The sequence below is a fragment of the Euprymna scolopes genome, chromosome 11 (assembly GCF_053919585.1).
Source record: "Euprymna scolopes isolate OS-2025 chromosome 11, ASM5391958v1, whole genome shotgun sequence".
Classification (NCBI taxonomy): domain Eukaryota; kingdom Metazoa; phylum Mollusca; class Cephalopoda; order Sepiida; family Sepiolidae; genus Euprymna; species Euprymna scolopes.
The window spans coordinates 128,865,060-128,880,817 of NC_136492.1; positions in this window are offsets into that span (position 1 = coordinate 128,865,060).

The following is a 15,758-nucleotide window of genomic DNA, read 5'->3' on the forward strand; positions in this document are numbered from 1 at the left end:
ATTTTGGGTTAATTGGGTATGATCCCACACAGTCGACATATTCTATTTATAAACGATGCTGCTAAGAACTGGCGAATCAAATAAATTCACGTTCTGTACCAACCAATCAGAAACCAGAATTGCTTCATAAATATTAAACCTTTTCTGGAGCAATTTCACATGTTCTTTTCCCGGGTTTCGACACGGTAAGAATATTTTGTTCTGTGGAACTGTCTACTACGGACAATTCCCCTCCCAGGACTTGTGTGTAACAGCGAACCATCTGTAACTGTTCTGAAACTCAAAATGGCTTCCACTTTTAGAATATATATATATATATATATATATATATATATATATATATATATATATATATATATATATATGTATGCATTTATATATGTATATTTATATGTATTTATATATGTATATTTATATGTATTTATATATGTATATATATATGTATTTATATATGTATTTATATATGTATATATAGGTATGTATATATGTATGTATATATGTATATAAATGTATGTATATATATGTATATATGTGTATATATGGATATGGAGAGTAGATAATACAGTGGGTGTGTTATCGGCAGCTCCAGTAACTCTCGCTTCTCCTATTTTGTCATTCAGTCCTCATTCAATGAGAGATGTTTCTGACAAAGGGTGAAGAAAAAGTTGCTTAAAGGTCGGTACTACTTGGTGACCAGTAGTCTGAGATGTCGGATATTTTTCTGTCTTTGTCTGTCCTTGTTGCCATGTCACTAGTAAGAGTGCTGGAGGTAAACGTTTTGTCTGGGCTGACGTTATCCGCCTGATAGTCAGGGACCCGAACCTTGGATTACCCACTAAGGAGGCTGTCCTATCAGCAGGCGCAAAGTACTGGGACTGCTATATTGCCATTTGGTGAGTGGATCTGGACCATGCAGTAGTCTCTGGTGGGGCCTCTCGATGCCATACTAGTGGGTAATTGTTACGGCTTTACCTTTTCGTGTGCTACAAATAAAAAAAAAATTCCTGTCTTTTTCTCTCTTACTTTCCCTCTCTGTACTGCTCTAACCAAGTATGCCGACCTATTCCACAAATCCCCAAACCTCAACATGAAATATCTCCAGAATAAAAACTCGATTAAACCTAGAACCCCATCTTCCAGCGTAGACCCCTACTACCAGATCTCCTTCTCCAATATCAGGGGTCTACGTTCCAACCTTCCAGAGGTTGAAACCCAATTACAGGAGACGAAGCCGAACATATTATTTCTATGTGAAACTGGAATAGGGCCGACCACTTCCCTAGATGAGTTCATAATTAATGGATACTCCAATTTAACAGCTAAATCTGACTCCCAAGATCGCCATGGGCATGGAATATGTGCCTACATTAAGGATGGCTTCCCATGTGGCAGGGATATCTCTAGAGAAGATCCTAATTTACCCTATATGTGCTTCAGGGTTGCACTTGCTAACACCACTGCATTTATATTTGCCCTCTATAGGCCCCACAACAGCGGAGTTACTATCTTTAAGAGCATATCTGAGAAAATAGACCACATACTGTCTTCACATCCCTCGGCTAACATCCACATCTGTGGTGACTTCAACGTCCATAACGTGGAATGGCTGACCCATTCAAATAAGACAGATGATGAGGGGAGGTTTTGTCATGATTTTGCCATTGCTTATGACCTCACTCAGATTGTTCGCGAACCCACCCGTGTGCCCGATACACCCAATCAATATGCAAGCCTCTTAGACCTTTTTCTTTCAACTTCCCCTGAGCAATGTTCATGTACCGTTCATTCTCCTTTAGGATCCTCCGACCACTCCGTCGTATCAGTTAAGATAAAAACAAAATGTAAGAAGCCATCAGACGTACCCCTCCACCGTACTGTATACCGATACTCTATGGCTGACTGGGATAGCTTCCGTACATTCATATCTGATTTACCTCTGCACTCCATGTTTAAAAAGGAAGTGTCCTCTATAGTATCAGATCTGACCGAATGGTTAACTGTAGGCATAGACCAATTCATACCATCAAAAAAATTCCAACAAAAACCTAACAGCCAGCCATGGTTCTCCCCAGAATGTGCTGCTGCTATCGCGCACAGAAATCACTTTTTCCATAGCTACCAACGTAATAGATGCACTGAGACTAAAGCTGCTTTCAGGACTGCCAGCAACCACTGTAAAAGAGTAATAAAAAATGCAAGAGAGCTATATGGCCAGTCTGTTAAATCCAAGGTAGCTGATCAGCGGCTTGGTTCCAACCAGTTTTGGCAAATAAAAATAGGATCCTGAACAGAAGTGTGCGTTCTATCCCAACCATTATCAATGGACCAGAGGTTATCTCGTCAGCGTCAGACAAGGCCAAACTATTTGCAAAGAACTTTGCAGCTAATTCTACCCTATGCGACGAAGGCCATCAACTCCCCATATTTCCTCCTATAACACAGAACAAGCTAGGTAATATACAAATATCCGTACATGAGGTCGCCAAGCTAATAAAAAACCTAGATTCCAGTAAAGCAACTGGCCCTGATGGCATCCCAATTATAGTGTTAAAAAAGCTTCAACCAGAACTTGCTCCCATACTTACGAAACTATTTAAGCGATGCCTTAAGGAGAAGTGCTTTCCGACCCCCTGGAAGACCTCATCAGTTTGCCCTGTATTTAAGAATTCAGGTGATAAGTCATCTCCCTCTCAATACAGACCAATAAGTCTTCTCTGTGTTATGAGTAAGTTACTGGAATCAATATTAAAGAGAGAAATAGTCAACCACCTCAGCAGAAACAACCTTCTTAGTGACACACAATATGGTTTCCGCTCTGCAAGATCTACCGCAGATGTGCTGACGGTTATATCCCACAGGATTAGTGAATCTCTTGACAAAGGCTTCCTTTCTAGGGCAATTGCTCTCGACATATCAAAGGCCTTTGACAAAGTATGGCATAAGGGTCTACTTCACAAGATTTCCAGCTACGGTATAACTGGAAATGTTTTCTCAATCATTAAATCATTTCTCTCCGATAGGCTCATAAGAGTAGTGGTAGATGGACAAAAATCGGAGGCCTGCAATATAAATGCTGGAGTCCCTCAGGGGTCAATCCTCGGCCCAACTCTCTTCCTGATCTACATCAATGACCTCCCTAAACACATACTTAAATCATTCGTTGACATCTATGCTGATGACACGACCATCTACGGCGACACATCAAAGGCTGTAAATGACGAAGTTCTCTCGGATTCTCTCTCCTCTGATCTCGAGCGCGTGGTTCAGTGGGGGAAGATGTGGCTAGTTACCTTTAATGCATCTAAAACCAAACTCCTATCCTTACATCATCAACGCTCTGATCCCCAGCTGGCATCAATTGTGATGGATGGCTCTCGTCTGGGTGAGGCTCCGTGTTTTGACAAGCTTCTTGGTTTGACCTTTACTCCTGATCTGAAATGGAACACGTACATCAAGTCTGTTGCCAAGGTCGCAGGAAAGATGGTGGGATCCTTCTACCGCTCCAGAAGATATCTCACTACTGATTCAATTCTCTATCTATATAAAAGCCAAGTACGGCCAAGGATGGAATACTGTTGCCATATCTGGGCAGGAGCTGCCAAAAACAGCCTATCATGCCTTGACAGAGTACAAAATAGACTTCGTGGTTTAGTGGGGGATGCCCTTTTCTCTACCCTGCAACCCCTCTCCCACAGAAGAGACGTTGCGAGCCTATCCTTGTTTTATCGTTATTTTCATGGCAGGTGCTCGTCTGAACTCCAATCCCTGGTCCCCCCCTCGCCAAACTTTCACGAAAATCACCCGTCTAGCTGAATCCACTGTGAAAAATTTCCCCCACTCTATATCTGTGCCTAAATCAAAACGCGGATTTCATGAGCAAAGCTTCTTTCTTAGAACTGCACGCCTGTGGAACTCTGTTCAATCTGCCTGCTTCCCTCCGGACTACAACTTGGATGTCTTCAAGTCTAATGTTAACAAATTCCTAATGAACCGCCCCTCTAATTAAACACTTCATAAAATCTCCTCACTAACGTGATGTACTTGCAATAACCCTTATCCCTGAGTGGCTTCCGGGCCTTGATAAGTGGTGATCACTGATAAAAAATATATATATATATATATATATATATATGTATGCATATATATATGTATATATATATGTACGTAAATATATGTATATATATATGTGTATAAATATGTATATATATATATATAAATATGCATATATATGTATATATATGTATAAATATGCATATATATGTATATATATGTATAAATATGTATATATATGCATATATATATGTATATATATATATATGTATATATATATATATATATGTATATATATATATGTATATATATATAATATAAGATAGATAAGTAAATGGATAGAGACAGATATACAATACATGTTAAAACGGTGGAAAATCTTTACGCAAAACTATGCCATGATGAGCTAAAAAGTTATGCCAACTATATCATGCGAAAAATAAAGAGGAAAATGTTTTGTTTTTTTTTTTCGATCTTATTTTGTTTATTTCTATGTGGAAAATTCGTCACTGCATCATCTTTATTCATGTCTTTTTAATTTTACATACCCACACACACATACGCCCGTATCATAATTTCGCAATTTTTAATTTGGATTTTAAAAAGTTGCATTTCAAATTAAGAAATGTCATAGACAAACAATAAATTATTGTAAATTATATTTCCTTAACCCAGGAGTCTTCGATGTTTAAACATCTGCTAGGATGGAAATTATTAGCAAATATTGTAAAAATCTGCACCTAATTTTCTAAAGATAATAAACATAGAAAATTAAATCCAATGTTTTTAAAGTTGTTAAATCATTTTCCTACATAGAATAATGTAAACGGGATATTGATGAAGAAAAAAGGATATTGAACTTCACATCGATAGTGTATGCCAAATCCTGGAATGGAAGCGCTTGGTATACGGCGGGTAAACAGATCCAACGCGTCTTATAATAAATCCAAGGAAACAGATAATAATCCAATCTTTACATATTTCAACAGTTTTCTTTTGTTTGATTAGATATCCGGCAAATTTTTGATTATATCAAATAGCTTCTCTGTATCTCACTCCCTATCGCAAATTGTTACATTTCCAACCCGCTTCCTTGATCAGGAAGAACAACACACACCACTATTAGATCTGTTTTTGACCACAGTTCCTGATGATTGTGTAACGAAAGCCGACAGACCACTTGGGAACGCTGATCATGCGGCGATAATGGTTGAAATCGCCTTAAACTCTAGACCCAAACCTGGAGAGCCAGTGCTCAAAACAACGAGATATTATAAAAAGGCTGACTGGGAAGCCAACAGAGATCTTATCAGAGACGCCCCATGGGGAAATATTTTTTTCTCTTCCTGCTGAACAGTGTGCAACCGAGACCACTGAATGGTTCAAAACTGCAATCGGCGCGCATGTTCCCATGCGGAAATTCTATAGCAAGCCCCACTCTCCCCAATGGTTTACTTCGACTTGCGCAACTGCCATTGCTCAAAGGCAGCATGCATTCCGCAGGTTTAACCGACATTAGTCCAGTTCAAACAGACAGAAGTACATAGAAGCTAGAAGTAACGTTAAGAAACAAATAGCGACAGCTAAGAGGGAATTTACAAAAACCACTAAAAAACGCATCGAAGCACAAAAACTAGTTACTCGTGACTTCTGGAAAAACTAAAACAGTGTAGTAAATAATGGGCAATCAACAATTCCCCCACTAACCAACAATCACGAGGTGCTTTGCTCAGCAACCGAGAAGGGTGACATGCTTGCAAGTCGGTTTGCCTCAAGCTCCACACTGGACCCTCTAAACCAACCCCTACCTCAATTTCCTATGCGGACAGACGCCACGCTAGACGATCTGATAATCACCTCTGCTAAGGTGCATGCTATCATAAAAAACCTTGACACTTCCAAAGCATGTGGACCCGACCTCATCCCAGCTGTGCTATTAAAAAAGTGCTCAGCAGAAGTAGCTCCAGTTCTCTCCAAACTCTACAAAAAATGCTTTAATGAATCTTGCTTTCCCGGCTGTTTTAAAACTGCTTCTGCGGTACCAGTATTCAAGAATTCTGGCGAAAGAACTGACCCATTAAATTATCGCCCTATTAGCCTCCTCCCACTTTTTGCCAAAATATTTGAGACCTTAATTAACTATGCACTAGTCCAGCACCTTACAGATGCTAAACCTCTGACCGACCAACAATATGGATTTAGACAAGCCAGTTCCACGGCAGACATCCTAACTGTAATCTCTGAACGCATATATCATTCACTGGACAAAGCGGGAGAGGGCAGAGCGGTAGCTTTAGATATATCAAAGGCTTTTGACAGGGTATGGCATGAGGGTTTATTAATTAAATCCTTCTGAGATAAGAGAAAAATCCAGGTTGTCCTCGACGGTCGTACGTCTAAGCAACATAATATAAATGCGGGAATGCCCCAGGGATCTATCCTTGGACCTCTGCTGTTCCTGATATTCATAAATGACCTCCCCGACAAAATTGCCTCTGAGATGGGTATATATGCTGATGACCCACACCCTATAGGAGGCACGACAGGAAAACAAATAAACATATATCTAAAGTAATGGCAGAAACCCTAGAGGATGACCTCCAATCAGTAGGGGAATGGGGACAAAAATGGATGGTAAGGTTCAATGCCGCCAAGACAAAACTGGTTTCATTCAATAATTAAAGAAACCTTCTCTTCCACCTATAGCAATGGCCAACGACTCTTTATCTGAGAGTACGTCTCTCAAGCTCCTTGGCCCAATGTTCAAAGGAAACATGAGTTGGAACAATTACATCGAGGGCATTGCCAGGGCCGCTGCGAGGAAGGTAGGCTCTCTCTACCGTGCTAGAAAACTTCTAACACCCGAAAGTATCCTGTACCTCTATAAGGCAACTATTCGCCCATGTATGGAGTATTGCTGTCATATTTGTGCCGGTGCATCGGCTACTAGTCTCTCTCTCCTTGACAGGGTTCAAAAGAGGGTCGCAAATCTGATAGGCCCTAAACTGGCATCTAAGCCTCAGCCTCTGTTCCATCGTCGAAACGTTGCATCCCTCTGCCTGTTCTACAAGTATTATAATAGTGAATGCTCTGAAGAACTGCAAGCACTTGTTCCCCCACTACGTGAACACCCTCGACAGACCCGACAAGCTGCAAAATCCCACCCCCACACTGTAGAGATCCCTAGATGTAAAATATATTTCTACTCCAGTAGTTTCTTCCCCAGAACTGCTAGACTTTGGAATTCCATTCCAGGTCACTGCTTCCCCAACTGTACTGACATGCATAAGTTCAAGTGCAACGGGAACCAACATCTCGCTGCCGTAATCCCTACATCGTACCCCAGTAGATGTTTCCCCTGATAGTAGCACCCTACACCAAAGTGGCAATGTGCCTTGTTTGGGGTGAAAATGTAAATATATATATATATATATATATATATATATATATATATATATATATATATATATATATATATATAAATTTGGATGCACACCATGATAAAGGCATTAAGATACATGAAAACAACACAGCTTCTTTTATTTATTTTACTAATTCCTGATCGTCAGCCATTTATTTACGTAGCTTATTAAATCGACGTATATTTTTGAGTTTATATCTACGAAACCTAGAGGGTTATAATTGTTTCACTTTTGTTATCGTATAGGCAAGCAATTCCTTCCATGAGAGAAATCGCCACTGCACACCTTTCATCAACTTATGGGAAGATATAGATAATGGGTTGCCCCGCACGGGTGTGTAGATTCAATCGACCACTATACCCGACGTTTTCAAGAAATCGTAATGGAGTTTTTTTTTTAGAAAAACATGCACCCTCTTGTGCACCACAACCCATAAAATTGACAATGGTAATAATTCTTTCAAGCTTTCAAATAGCATGGTCTTTTAGGCAACCCTGATATGTTTGGGTTTACAAAGAAGACAAGAGAGTTTTCTGTATTTGAAGTCGGGTAAACGACTGTGAGATCATGTGAGTCTTTCATTGAGGCGATCTAAATTTTGTCACTCCCAGAAATATCACTGACATACACAGATTCTTAATACTCGGGACCCATCTCTGTAAGCATTTGCGCCGACAGAAAAGACGAAACCATTCAGAACATTTTTAACCCCAGTGTACAATAAAAAAAGGACTGAGGACATTTCTTCGAAAGTGTTTTGCGTTTTCTAAGCCCATCTGAATTACGAGATTTTACAAGGAGTTGAGATTTTTGACAAATACAGGGAAACCGTCTGGAGAAAAAGCGTCATACCAGTCTGCAGTGACGAATGGAGTATTGCCATCATAGGTTGCAAGTTTACGTCACCTGGCGATGTCAAATATCAAAAACAGATCAGAATTCCATATATATTTAAATTGTTTATATTAACCAGTAAAGACACATATATATATATGTATACATACGGAACAGAAGAAGAAATATATAGGTACCACATACACACACACCTGTATATGATGATTGCAACGTCCTTAGACACTGAAACCCTATTAGTTTGAAAATGACTTATTTAGTCCTGCCGGCGAGTGTATACGTTCAGACAGACATGACGCTGAAGACGGCCATTGGTATGCATATATATATATATATTATATATAAAATCACCGCTGAAAATAAATGTTATATATATATATATATATATATATATATATATATATATATATATATATATATATATATATATATATATATATATATGAGATATATATATATATATATATATACATGCACACATACGTTCATATATACACAAACATACATACATTCATACATATCAGCCACATATATACATACATACAGAATACATAATACACATGCATACATATACATACACACAGTAACCATACAAAAGACGGTCATTGGCATACACACATATAGTATATGCACGCATACATACATGTATACACATACACGCATGCACATCTATAAACGTACTCACATATATGCATATATACATACACAATGCATAATGCACATACATACATATACTTACACATACATACATGCACATACAGGGATACCCCCCCCAAAAAAAAACGAGCTCAACTATATTGGGCCCCGGTTTAATTTAGCTTTTATTGTTCTATACTTTTATCTGGTAAGATTTTCCTTTTAATTGAAATATGCTAGTTTCCACGTCAATTAAAAACAAATATCTTCAAATTGATGAGGCAAAAAGAAAGTCCGCAAGATGGAAAATTATTATTTAAATATAAGCTTAGAACATCAATGCAACTCCAATATGACAGGAACAAAATGAACTAGTTAATATTTAGTAGTATAGCCCTTCTGCAATTTGATAGCCTGCAATCGTTTTGGAATCCCCTGCATTAGACTCCAGCAATACTCTTGAAAAAGCGAATCCCACTATTCTTTAATTTTTATATAAAGTTCTTCTAAATTTGAATATTATTATTGTGTAGCGTTTGCTTGATGTAATGTCATGCGTTTTCGATAGGATTGATTGCAGCTCAATCCAAATATGGAACCATGCTCTTCAAGGAACCTCTTGACATTGTCAATTGTGTGAATGGGAACATTAACCTGCATTAATATTGGATTATCCTCTAAATTCCAACGTTAGTACGGAAGAAAATGGTCAGTCAAGATGTACATTAATCATCTTCCAAATCACATCATGTAATCATCCGCAAAAATTGTTGGTTACAACACTACCATCCATAACAGTACATCAAAGAACATAAACAACGTAACTCTCTGTAATCTTTTCTTTCTCTCGTCTTGAGCATGTGATACAATGGGGAAAAAGTGGTTGGATAGTTTTTATCCATCTACAACTAAACTTCTATCGTTAAAAAAAAAGCAGTATGATTCCATTTCAACATCAATTGAAATGAATCGTTCTCGTCTTGGGGAGGCTCTATGTTTAAACAAGCCTATTTTCAAGACCTTTACTCCTGATATAAAATATAATACGTACACTAAATCTGTTGCCAATGTACCTGGAAAACTGGTTCGAATTTTCGGGATCCAGTAGGTATCTACCTGCTTTTGGCTTTCTCTACATACATAAGTCAGGTTATCTTGGATTTTTTTTTTTTTACACAGTGATCACCACTAATCAAGGCCCGGAAGCCCCTCAGGGATAAGGGTTATTGCAAGTACATTAAGTTAGTGAGGAGATTTGCTGAAGTGTTTACTTAAGGGGGCGGTTCATTAGGAATTTGTTACCATTGGACTTGAAGACATCCAAGTTGTAGTCCGGAGGGAACCAGGCAGACGGAACAGTTCCCCAGGCGTGCAGTTCTAAGAAAGAAGCTTTGTTCATGGAATCAGCGTTTTGATTTAGCCACAGATATAGAGTGGGGGACATTTTTCACAGTGGATTCCGCTAGACGGGTTCTTTTCGTGAAAGATTGGCGAGGGGGGACCAGAGATTGGAGTTAAGACGAGCATCTGCCATGGAAATAACGATAAAACAATGACAGGCTCGCAACGTCTCTTCTGTGGGAGAGAGGTTGCAGGGAAGAGAAAAGGGCATCCCCCACTAAGCCACGAAGTATGTTTTGTACTCTGTCAAGGCAGATATAGCAACATTATTCCATCCTTGGACGTACTGGGCTTTTATATTAATAGAGAATTGCATCAGTAGTGAGATATCTTCTCGAGCGGTAGAAGGATCCCACCATCTTTCCAGCGACTTTGGCAACAGACTTGATGTACGTGTTCCATTTCAGATCAGGATTAAAGGTCAAACCCAGAAGCTTGTCAAAACACGGAGCCTCACCCAGACGAGAGCCATCCATCACAATTGATGCCAGCTGGGGATCAGAGCGTTGATGATGTAAGGATAGGAGTTTTGTTTTGGATGCATTAAAGGTAACCAGCCACATCTTCTCGAGATCAGAGGATAGAGAATCAGAGAGAACTTTGTCATTTACAGCCTTTGATGTGTTGCCGTAGATGGTTGTGTCATCAGCATAGATGTCAACGAATGATTTAAGTATGTGTTTAGGGAGGTCATTGATGTAGATCAGGAAGAGAGTTGGGCCCAGGATTGACCCCTGGGGGACTCCATCATTTATATTGCAGGCCTCCGATTTTTGTCCATCGACCACTACTCTTATGAGCCTTTTGGAGAGAAATGATTTAATGATTGAGAAAACATTTCCCGTTATACCGTAGCTGGAAATCTTGTGAAGTAGACCCTTATGACATACCTTGTCAAAGGCCTTTGATATGTCAAGAGCAATTGCCCTAGAAATGGAGTAGTGCTGTCACATCTGGGGACAAAGCTGCCAGGACGTTCTTCCGAAGCCTTAACAGAGTTCAGAATTAATTTATAGATAGGTTCAAAAGAGTTGTGCTAGATAGACGGAAATCACAAGCTCACAGTATTACTCCTGGAGTCTGTAAGGTGTCAATCGTTCAACTTCTTTACTGATTTATATGAATTATCGTCCAAATCACACACCAATACTATTCGTAAAGATTTTTGCTGACGACGCTGTCTATGGCAGCACATCTTCTTGTAAAGACTTCGTGATTGGACAAAATTCTACGTCGGACATTTACGCCTGGTGTGAGATGGAACACATCATCAAAGCCGTTGCCTAGTGGAAACAGGTTGATATCGTTCTATCGTTTCAGTAGCTATCTAACTGCTGATGCTTTAAAACTGACTACAATATGGTCGTTTAAAATCAAACGTAGACAAGGCCTTGATTAGACCTTCCCCTTAAGTAAGACAATTCATCACATATCCCTTCGAACGATTATTTCGATATTTCCCCATTGACTATCGTACATTCATCAACAATAATTAATAACGTGTTGACTCAATTTTATGCTCTAAGTACGTAGTTCATGGTCGAACATTAAAAATACGACTGTAAAAACAAGACCTCACAAAAATGATATAATGACTTATACATAATTCATATATATATATATATATATATATATATATATATATATATATATATATATTTATATATATATATATATATATATATATATATATATATATATATATATATATATATATACTAGCACATCCGCCCGGCGTTGCCATGGTGTTGTGAGGTGCATGTTGAGCAAAAACAAACAAAAAAGGTAGTAGGAAAGCACGCTCGAACCCGTACATCAAAGGAGGAAATAAACGAGGACAAAAATGACGTCTTTGGTTTTACGACCACCGCTAAACCGGAAGTGACGTAGCTTTTAATTTATGCTGAATGACCAAAGGGGAGGAGGTCTTAAAAAAAATCGTCGATAAAAGCGACCGCCTATAGAAAAGTGTCCATTTGAAGTTGAAGATATTAATATTTTTTACCCAATTGTTCGATATTTGTCGTCTGCAAAGTGGAACTGTAAAACGATATTGATCTGGTAAAAATCTGTCGAACTTATGAAAAATTTTAGGAAGATATCGATACCTAGATACATACATTTATATGTTGTAGCCCAAATGTTCGGCTCAAACCGATTAAAAAGCTTGCCGTTTATCTCAATACCATTTACGTAAAATTTCATATATTAATGAAGTGGCTGAGTAATTTGTTAGAGACGCAAATTGGCATTTATGTTCCCTTACAATTAATTTCTCGCGCTCAAATCAAGTGATTAAGTTTTATCCCTGTCCAAGGAACCTATATCTAATATTTCAAGTTTAATAGAGTTCTCCAAGGTAAAATTGTTGAACTTTGACCAATTAAGAGTCTAATTCCTTACCGGAAACGGATTATAAAGGTTTCTTCAAATCTCTCTACCCTCTATATCAAATTTCCAGTCTGTAGCTGAAAATTGACAGAATTCTTTGGTAGGGAAATCTACTCAGCCAAACACCGCTCTTTTTATTTCCTTATAGAAGAAAGCGTTCCATAATACTTTATTAATAAAATGTGGTTATTCAATAAAGTTTAAGAAAGGCTATTCTTGTGAAATTTTCCAAACGACACAATGTTTGAATTTGCCCGAATATTTTGGAAACAATTGCAACTAACGACGGAATACACTATTTAAAGCTATCATCTCACTTTGATCTCTTAGCTTTGATTAAAACACTATATATATATATATATATATATATATATATATATATATATATATAAATATATATATATATATATACATATAAATATATATATATATGTAAACATATATAGATTCATACACACACATATATATACACATATATATATATATATATATATATATATATATAATGCACTTCGTGGTCAAAATTGTTTATAGGTCTAAATACTTAAAAAAATGATACATTTGTGTAATGTATGCATATATATATAATTGTATGTAAATATATAATGTATATATAAAAGTGGCTGTGTGTATTTTATTTTTTACAAATATAATTGACCACCATATTAGGCGAACCTTTACTAATACCACATTAGAAACATTGAACAAAATGAATGGTTTCATGAAATACTAATGATACAGGAGTTGAGAGTATATTCCGTTTTTGAATCTCGTGGATGTTTGCCAGAAAAACGATTAATCTGCACCCATAGGCATATGCCATACGTTTTCTTTCCTCTACTTTATCCTTTATCAGGGATTCTTTCTTTGGGAAAATAACAACGTCGGTTCATCAGAGAGTCAATATCGGCATGTTCTAACTGGCACAAGTCGTCAATCAATCGTTTATTCTTACATTAAACACAGTTAAAAAGCATAACAATTTTTTAAAAGGTAAAAAGCAAATGCAGAAACATACAATAGAACAACACAAAAGCGATTGGCTCCGTCTACTTACAAAACACGTGACCTCTAATAGCATAAATGTGCTTGAGTTAAGCGATTGACTATGACATTTTATAAGATATGTTCTTATCTATGTGATTATACTTAACGCTGTCCGCATACATATTTTATTTAGATTATACATGGAGTGAAGGTAATAATTAATTGATGCCTGCTGGAAATTTTTTAAAAATTATTTTAATAAACACTTATTAAACGGAATTTAAAACACAAATTTAACTGTATCAATCTTGCATCATAACGAGCATATTACTCCTCAGAATGTTTACATATTCATTTTAGATATCAAAACGAAAATACTGAAATTCCTAGTGTAAAAAGTATTCGCTACATATTAACAAATGAATGAAGTTTCTTAATTTAATTCATTTTTCTGTTTTGATCTAGTCTAGGATAAGGACCATGCTCCTAGTGCCGACCGAAAGACATACATTCTGAATGACACCAGTTGACATTCGACCAGAATGCGTTTTTAAGCTTATTTTTTGTATTTAAGAGGGTTCTCTCTTTTATCAATTTCTAGCAGTATTTTTTTTTTTATTTCAAATATATGATTTTGTTTAATACCACATAGAATTTTGGCGTCTTCACCTATTGGATTTTTCTTTATTTAATAAATTTATTTTTTAAAACATCTAGCTTTGTCACGAATTTTTCGGTTTAAATGTTTGATTCGCATATTGACGACATATGCAGTGCCTTGCTATTACCTAACATTTAAATAGTGGTTAAACCCAAGCACGTAGGATTATTGCTGAAGTGTGCAGATTGATTGGAAAACGGTTTAACAACAATAGATTCAATAATAAGGAAATGGTAATGCACCATACCACTGTCAATCTTACTTAGGCTCATGCCCCAAAGAAAATTTCAAATTGTGCATTGAATAGGATGACCAGGACTGTTTCAGATAATCTTAAAGTTACCCGGCACGAATTGGTAAATTTGCTGGTAGATATTTATAATACTAAACGCACAGTGACTAATGCATTGGGAGAACGTGGACTCCAGTCTTATGCGGCAAGGAAAACTACTCTTCTCACCAAACGACAAATCAGAGTCTGGTGTGAATTTACAAATAACTTTTTATTACAGTCTATGTATATATATATGCATATATATGTATATATATATATATATATATGCATATATATGTATATATATATAAATATGTGTGTATATATGTATATATATATATGTATATATATATGTATATATGTATATATATATGTATATATGTATATATGCATATATATATATATGTATATATATGTATATATATGCATATATATGTATATATATATGCATATATGTATATGTATATATATGCATATATGTATATATATGCATATATGTATATGTATATATATGCATATATGTATATATATGCATATATGTATATGTATATATATGCATATATGCATATATGTATATATACGCATATATGCATATATGTATATATATGCATATATGCATATATGTATATGTATATGTATATATATATATGTATATATATATATATATATATATATATATATATATATATATAAGCTCCCATGAGACTATGCTGCATGTGTATTCTAACGACATCGTATGATACTGTTTCAACGCAGAAAAGCCTGGTAGGAAAAAAAAGTTTTGAACGAATGACCTTGCGTATTTGCTTCATTTTCATAATCGAATTAACGTCTTGTTTGTATCTCTGTTGATTTACTGTTTTCATCCCTCATAAAATATATTTTCATCATCTCTGATAAAGTAACATAAAAATGAAAATAACTTCTAACGCAAATTGTCACTACAAACAACAACAATAACTTATCCGGCCTTTCACCGGCCGCACACACTGGGGACAGAAGTTCACACAATGCGTGAAGAGATCAAAACGGACTTTTCCTCTACTTTTTACCCTTTTAAGTCATCGCTTATTATTTGTACTAA